The sequence below is a fragment of the Podarcis cretensis genome (assembly GCF_951804945.1).
Source record: "Podarcis cretensis genome assembly, chromosome: 7".
In the NCBI taxonomy this organism is placed as follows: Eukaryota; Metazoa; Chordata; class Lepidosauria; order Squamata; family Lacertidae; genus Podarcis; species Podarcis cretensis.
In genome coordinates this window covers 90,147,099-90,154,579 of record NC_137176.1, presented here as the reverse complement: position 1 = coordinate 90,154,579, position 7,481 = coordinate 90,147,099, and positions in this window count along the sequence as shown.

Sequence of the window (7,481 nt, the reverse complement as noted above, 5' to 3'; positions counted from 1 at the left end):
AAAAGGGAATGGCCATAATTTTAAATTTAAATTTAAAATATAAATTTATGGCCATAAATTGATCTCTCTTTCTATGTCCCCTCAGAACTGGCAATTTGTGTGGGGTGCACACAGTATTCTGCTAGAATGGGAAACAAAAGATGAGGAGGTGAACTCAGTCATGATCAAATGGGCACAAGATATAGGCCATAATATACTGTTTGAAGACTGGGAAAGACTGGAAAACAGACTTAAAATTTACAGACTGCTCTCTTTTGAAAGAAAACTATATGAAAATGATGTATAGGTGGTATATAACACCAGTACAGATTGCAAGAATATATAAAACTGGGTCAAATGTATGTTGAAAATGTAAGGAAAAAGAAGGGACCTTCTATCATATGTGGTGGGAATGCAGAGAAATTAAAAAATTCTGGGAAATGATATATAATGAGCTGAAGAAAATGTTCAAATTAACATTTGCAAAAAAGGCAGAAGCATTTTTGTTAGGGATTGTAGGAAAAGACCTGCCAAGGAAAATGAAGAACATATTTATGTATGCGACAACGGCGCCAGAGTCTTAATAGCACAAGGGTGGAAGAATGAAGAAACCCCGACAAAAGATCAGTGGCAAGGGAAATTGATGGACTATGCGGAACTGGCGAAACTGATGTACAAATTGCGTGACAAGGGCAACTGTGACTTTAAAGAGGAATGGGAACCTTTTACAAGCTACTTAAAACAACAACAAAATGAACTGGACTCCTTGGTAGGTTTTGAATAAACATAGACAAACTTATTCTTGTTAATATAAAAGATGGATAACTTGAGGATCTTTACATTTTTATAACATGTAGAAAACAATATGTGTTAAAAAATCAGAAAGAGGAGCTGAGGGAAGTCGTGGGAGAAGGGAGGGAGGGTATGGGGGAAGGGGGAGGGGGAAATGGGGGGAAATATAATGAAGATGATTTGCTGGAATAACTTGTTATGTGAAAACAGTCAATAATTAAAAAAAAAAGAAGAACTGGCAATTTGTGTGAAAGCTTTTCTAAGAGGGCTATATTCCAAATCTTTCAATACCAGCAATCTAGGTCAGTGTATTTGAAGTTTTTCCAGAATGTTGTCGATCCAAAAGCATAGCTATCACAAAGAGGTGCCTTCCATGTGTCTCTGGGCAAAAAATCTATATGGCTGACATTCCAATGTTTGTTGCTATGTTGTTGTTGATATGGGGGCAATTCCAGCCTCTGTATAGGATGAAGTAAGGCTATTGAGTATCAGTCCTCCCTGCCTTCTGAGCATGCTCAAAGCTGTTTCCTTGAAAGCTACATCTCCAAACAGCTCAAAGCACAGTCTTTGTAGATAGCCAGGAGGTGGCTGAAATTTCTAGTTTGAGCAACTTGGTTTTGATTAATATTTGTTTAAAAAGAGTGGTGGCGAACAGGGTGTGAGTCTCTAATATGTGTATGTGTATCATTTGCATTTATTTTTTGGAATATGGGAGGAAGACTGGGAGGAGAAATGGCGGGTGGCTTCTCTGTGTGTTGCAACTTTCAACAATTAAGTGTGTGTGTGTGTGAGAGAGAGAGAGTTGAGGTTTTGGAGGGGTATGGAAGTTTTGCATGGTTAGCAGATGAAAACATCTCTCTCTCCCTGTGCTACCAGTCTTTCTTCATTTACTGGTTCCAGCTTGGAGTTTGGCAGAGGCTCCAAACTGTACCCAACACTGAGAGGCCCCACCATGTGTGCATGACGTCATGTCCATTCACACATCACAAGTGTTTGACATCATGTGTGTTTCGTAGGCGGGACGAAGTGGGTCATTAACACGACTGGAGGAGGCCAACCATCGGGAAGTCCAAACTTTGCTCTGTGCATCCCTTTGATGATTGGGAAAGTGCGCCAGTGATGTCAAAGGGATGTGCCATGGTGAACTCTGACATGGAGTGGCAGCTAGACTGGGGACTGGGAGCGGTCGCCGAGACCATATAACTCCGGTCTTGAAATACCTACATTGGCTCCCAGTACGTTTCCAAGCACAATTCAAAGTCTTGGTGCTGACCTTTAAAGCCCTAAATGGCCTCAGTCCAGTAGGAGCGTCTCCACCCCCATCGTTCTGCCTGGATGCTGAGGTCCAGTGCAGAGGGCCTTCTGGCGTTTCCCTCCCTGCGAGAAGTGAGGTTACAGGGAACCAGGCAGAGGGCCTTCTTGGTAGTGGTGCCCGCCCTGTGAAACGCCCTCCCACCAGGCTTTTAGAAGACATCTGAAGGCAGCCCTGTTTAGGGAGGCTTTTAATGTTTGCTGCATTACTGTGTTTTGATATTTTGTTGGGGGCCACCCAGAGTGGCTGGGGAGGCCCAGCCAGATAGGCGGGGTATAAATAATAAATTATTATTATTATTATTATGGAGGGGTGTTGGTCCCCTGCCCACAAATAATGAGGGGGCCAAAGACACCTCTGCATCATGGAGTTGGCACGCCTGGAGTTTGATTGTGAGTCCTTCTGATTGTGAGTAGCTTTCTAATGGAAATAAAACTCTTTGCACAACAGAACTGGTCTTGACTTGGGATAATATATTATTATTATTATTATTATTATTATTATTATTATTATTATTATCCCACCCATCTGGCTAGATTCCCTGAGTCACTCTGGGCGGCTTCCAACATAACATTTAAAACACAATAAAACATCAAACTTTAAAAACTTCCCTAAACAGGACCGCTTTCAGATGTCTTCTAAAAGTCAGATAGTTGTTTATTTCCTTGACATATGATGGGAGGGCATTCTGCAGTGTGGGCACCACCACCAAGAAGGCCCTCTGCCTGCTTCCCTGTAACTTGGCTTCTCGCAGTACGGGAACTGCCAGAAGGCCCTCGGAGCTGGACCTCAGTGTCTGGGCTGGACGATGAGGGTGGAGACGCTCCTTCAGGTATACTGGGCTGAGGTATACTGGACACTATCAGTAACTTTGATATTCCAGGCCCCTAGCCTATCAGAATGTCCAGGGAAAGCTACCAGGGCATGAGTGTGTTGAAAAGCTTTTTATACAGAAGTGCTTCCATGGTTACTGTCACTAAGGAGACGGGAAGCTTTTTTGCTGCCTGTGATAATCAGCGCATCTAGTGTGTGTCTTCTCCATTGACATTTCGAAGCATCCCAAACCCTGCAATTTCATCAAAAGAGCAACCTCCCAAGCCCCACTCCTGTGTGCTTTATTAGTTTATAAATATACTCTGTTTTCCCGTACAATTCTTAGGTGTTGTTTTTTTTTGCCTGCTCTGACTTTAAAGTTTCAGTTATTGCACTTTTTAAACTACTTGTCTCTTGTTCTTTCAGAAGAATGCAGTATATTGTACACAGGTGGGGGGAAAAGTGAATTTTTTAAAAAGTAAAATATGTATTCTAAAGAAAAGAAGTTCAGTTTCACCTTATATCCCTGCCCTATCACTGAGATCTTTCGGGGAGTCTCTGTAGGTGAATCCCCACCCCAAATTGCTCAAATGCATGGTTCATAAACTAGTAGAAGCCATGCATTCCGTGTTGTGGGCTGAAGCCTGTGTAACTCCCACCTGAGATTATAATGAATTTCTTTTTTTAAAAAAATAATAATATTTATTAAGATTTTGGAAATTACAAAAAGAAAAAAGAAAAATTGAACATACAAAGACAGAAACAAAAACAAAAACACTACATAAAACATTAAATTAACAAAACAAAACAAAAACAATTAAAAACACTTCCAATATTTTCAAATCTTAACTTTCATACACTTGTTTCATTGACTTCCTCAACGCCTCCCTTTTTGTATTCCACTTCAATTAACTATTTCAGCAAGTCCTTTCCATCTTCATCTATTTTCTATCGAGATTATAATGAATTTCAGGTGTACGACACAGAGACGTTCCTTCAGGTATACATGACTGAGGCCCTTTAGGGATTTAAAGGTCAGCACCAACACTTTTGATTGTGCTCGGAAACGTACTGGGAGCCAATGCAGATCTCTCAGGACCAGTGTTATGTGGTCTTGGCGGCTGCTCCCAGTCACCAGTCTAGCTGCCGCATTCTGGATTAATTGCAGTTTCTGGGTCACCTTCAAAGGTAGCCCCACCTAGAGCGCATTGCAGTAGTCCAAGCGGGAGATAACCAGAGCATGCACCACTCTGGTGAGACAGTCTGTGGGCAGGTAGGTTCTCAGCCTGTGTACCAGATGGAGCTGGTAAACAGCTGCCCTGGACACAGAATTGACCTGTGCCTTCATGGACAGCTGTGAGTCCAAAATGACTCCCAGTTTGGATTTGATATCCCGCTTTATCACTACCCGAAGGAGTTTCAAAGTGGCTAACATTCTGCTTTCCCTTCCTCCCCCACAACAAACACTCTGTGAGGTGAGTGGGGCTGAGAGACTTCAGAGAAGTGTGACTAGCCCAAGGTCACCCAGCAGTTGCATGTGGAGGAGCGGGGAATCGAACCCGGTTCACCAGATTATGAGTCCACCACTCTTAACCACTACACCACAGGCTGCACACCTGGTCCTTCAGGGGCACAGTTACCCCATTCAGGACCAGGGAGTCCCCCACACCCACCCGCCCCCTGTCCCCCCAAAACAGTACTTCTGTCTTGTCAGGATTCAACCTCATTCTGTTAGCCGCCATCCATCCTCCAACCGCTATGAGTTACAGAATGGCACAAGGGCCAGAGGGCCAGATTAGGAACTGGGAAGTCAGGGTTCATGGTTCAAGTCACCCTATATAAATCTACCAACAGTAGACGAATGGCGACAGAAGGTAATGGAATATGCAGAAATAGCCAAACTAACAGGGAAAATTCGACAACAGGGTGATGAAACATTTCAAAAAGAATGGGAAAATTTTATGTTGTATATAGGAAAGATAAGATGAAATAGTAAAACCAGTAGAATCGGAAACAAACCTCATAATGGGAAAGATTAAGAAAAGTGATGGATAATGAAAATAATAAGAAGCAAAATGTATAAGGAGATTAATATAACTAACAGTAGTGGTAAATGAATACAGACAGACAACAAGAATTGTATTAACATGAGGACACTTGTTTATGGATACACTATGGACAGATATGGAAAATGAATAACAATATATAAAATGGAAGAAAATAATGAGATAAAATGATATGTGATATAAAAACTAGAAGAAGGAAGGAGGGAAGTCAGTGCTTAGGAGCAAGTATAAATGTAAAATGTAATACAATATGTGTATGTGGAGTATCTAATTGAAAAACTAATAAAGATTATTTGAAAAAAATATATAAATCGAAGCTCTTTGTTCCCCTTTCACTATAATGGATAATCTGAAACTGCTATAGCCTTTTTTGACAAAGTGGATAAAATTTACTCTCCAGAGTAAAAAAAAGTTAGCCAAATTGCAGTGAAATAGGTATAGGGTGGCTTTTTGTTTTATTTTGTTTTTTGGAGTAAAGCAAAAAGGATTCAAATTACAGTCACACCTTGGGTTAAATACGCTTCAAGCTGAGCGCGTTCGAGTTGCACTCTGCGGCAACCCAGAAGTAACGTAGCGTGTTACTTCTGGGTTTCACCGCTTGCGCATGCGCAGACGTTCAAAATGACGTCACGCGAATGCACAGAAGCGGCGAAAAGCGACGCATGCGTGTGCAGACGTACCATCACTAGATACGTTTACCTCTAGATGCGAACGGAGCTCCGGAATGGATCCCGTTCGTATCTAGAGGTACCACTGTATAAGAAGCAAATGGATTATAGTGTCAAGAAAGGAGATTCTAAATAAACATTAGGAAGAACGTTCTGATGGGAATTGCTGTTCAACAGTGGAATGCATTGCTTCAGAAGGTGACTAGCTCACGTTCCTTGGATGTTTTTAAGCAGAGTTTGGATGGCCCTTTGTTGAGCATTCTTTAGCTGTGACTACTGCATTGCAGGGAACCATGGGCTAGGATGGCTGGGGAAACCCAGCCAGATGGATGGGGTATAAAAATTTTTATTATTATTATTATTATTATTATTATTATTATTATTATTATTACAAATTTAAAAAATTCCTTCCAGTAGCACCTTAAAGACCAACTAAGTTAGTTCTTGGTATGAGCTTTCGTGTGCATGCACACTTCTTCAGATACACAGGTGCATGCACACGAAAGCTCATACCAAGATACACGTGCATGCACACGAAAGCTCATACCAAGAACTAACTTAGTTGGTCTTTAAGGTGCTACTGGAAGGAATTTTTTTATTTTGTTTTAACTATGGCAGACCAACACGGCTACCTATCTGTAACTATTATTATTATTATTACATATAGGGTCAGGTTTAAGGAGCTGGTTTTGACCTTTAAAGCCCTATCCAGCCTAGGACCCACGTACCTACAGGACCACCTCTCCTGGTATGCCATGCGGAGGACCTTAAGGTCCACAAACAGCAATACCTTGGAGTTCCCAAGTCGCAAGGTGGTTAGATTGGTCTCAACTAGGGCCAGGGCCTTTTCAGCACTGGCCCCAACTTGGTGGAACACTCTGTCACAAGAGACCAGGGCCCTGCGGGACTTGACATCTTTCCACAGGGCCTGCAAGACAGAGCTGCTCCACCAGGCCTTTGGTCTGGACTCAGTCTGACCCTTATATTTCCCTCCCCTTATGGTTTTGATCTATGGGGTACTTTAAAATGAGGCTGCATTTTAAATTGTATTGTAACCTGTATTTTAAATTGGTTCCTCCCCCCTATCATTTTTTAATTGTAATTTTACTGATGTTTAGCTGCCCTGAGCCAGGGAGGGCTAAGGTTTAAAAATTATTATTATTAAATTAGAAACTGTCTCTCTGTATTATTATTATTATTATTATTATTATTAGCCCCTTTCAAATCCACAGTTCTGTGATTCTATTATTCCTCTCCAATCCATATCATGTTTTCAGGGAGGGGGTGGGTGTTTATCTGTTACTCTTCCTTGCTTTAAAGTAACTAAGAGGAGGACAAATCATATGTTTTCTTGCGCATGCATATATATATATGGTATGTGTGTGTGTATATATATATATATATATATATAGCAGTTCCACACTGTCTTTTACAGTGCTAGGCTGCCAGCAGAGTTCTAAAGAGCTCTGATCCTTATATATTTGTTAAAGAAGAGCAAAATAGGATTACTATTATTATTATTATTATTATTATTATTATTATTCTAAAAACCCTTAAATGATGCTTTAAACGTTTCAAAGCCACCATCTACTACTATGTTTTAATCAAAACAGTCACATGCTGGAACTCGCCAGTTCTCCATAGGCAACCTATTACACAGTTTCACTGCAAAGATTTTTCTAGAGACATATGTGAAAATACAGAGCCATTTAGGGTAAGAAAATCAGAAACCCCAGAGGGAAACGAGGCATTGAGAAGACCCTGATGTGGGTCTGGACATATTGACATCACACACTGGCTCAGGATGCATTGACTCACCCACTGACAGCTTCACATAATGACGGGTCGAAG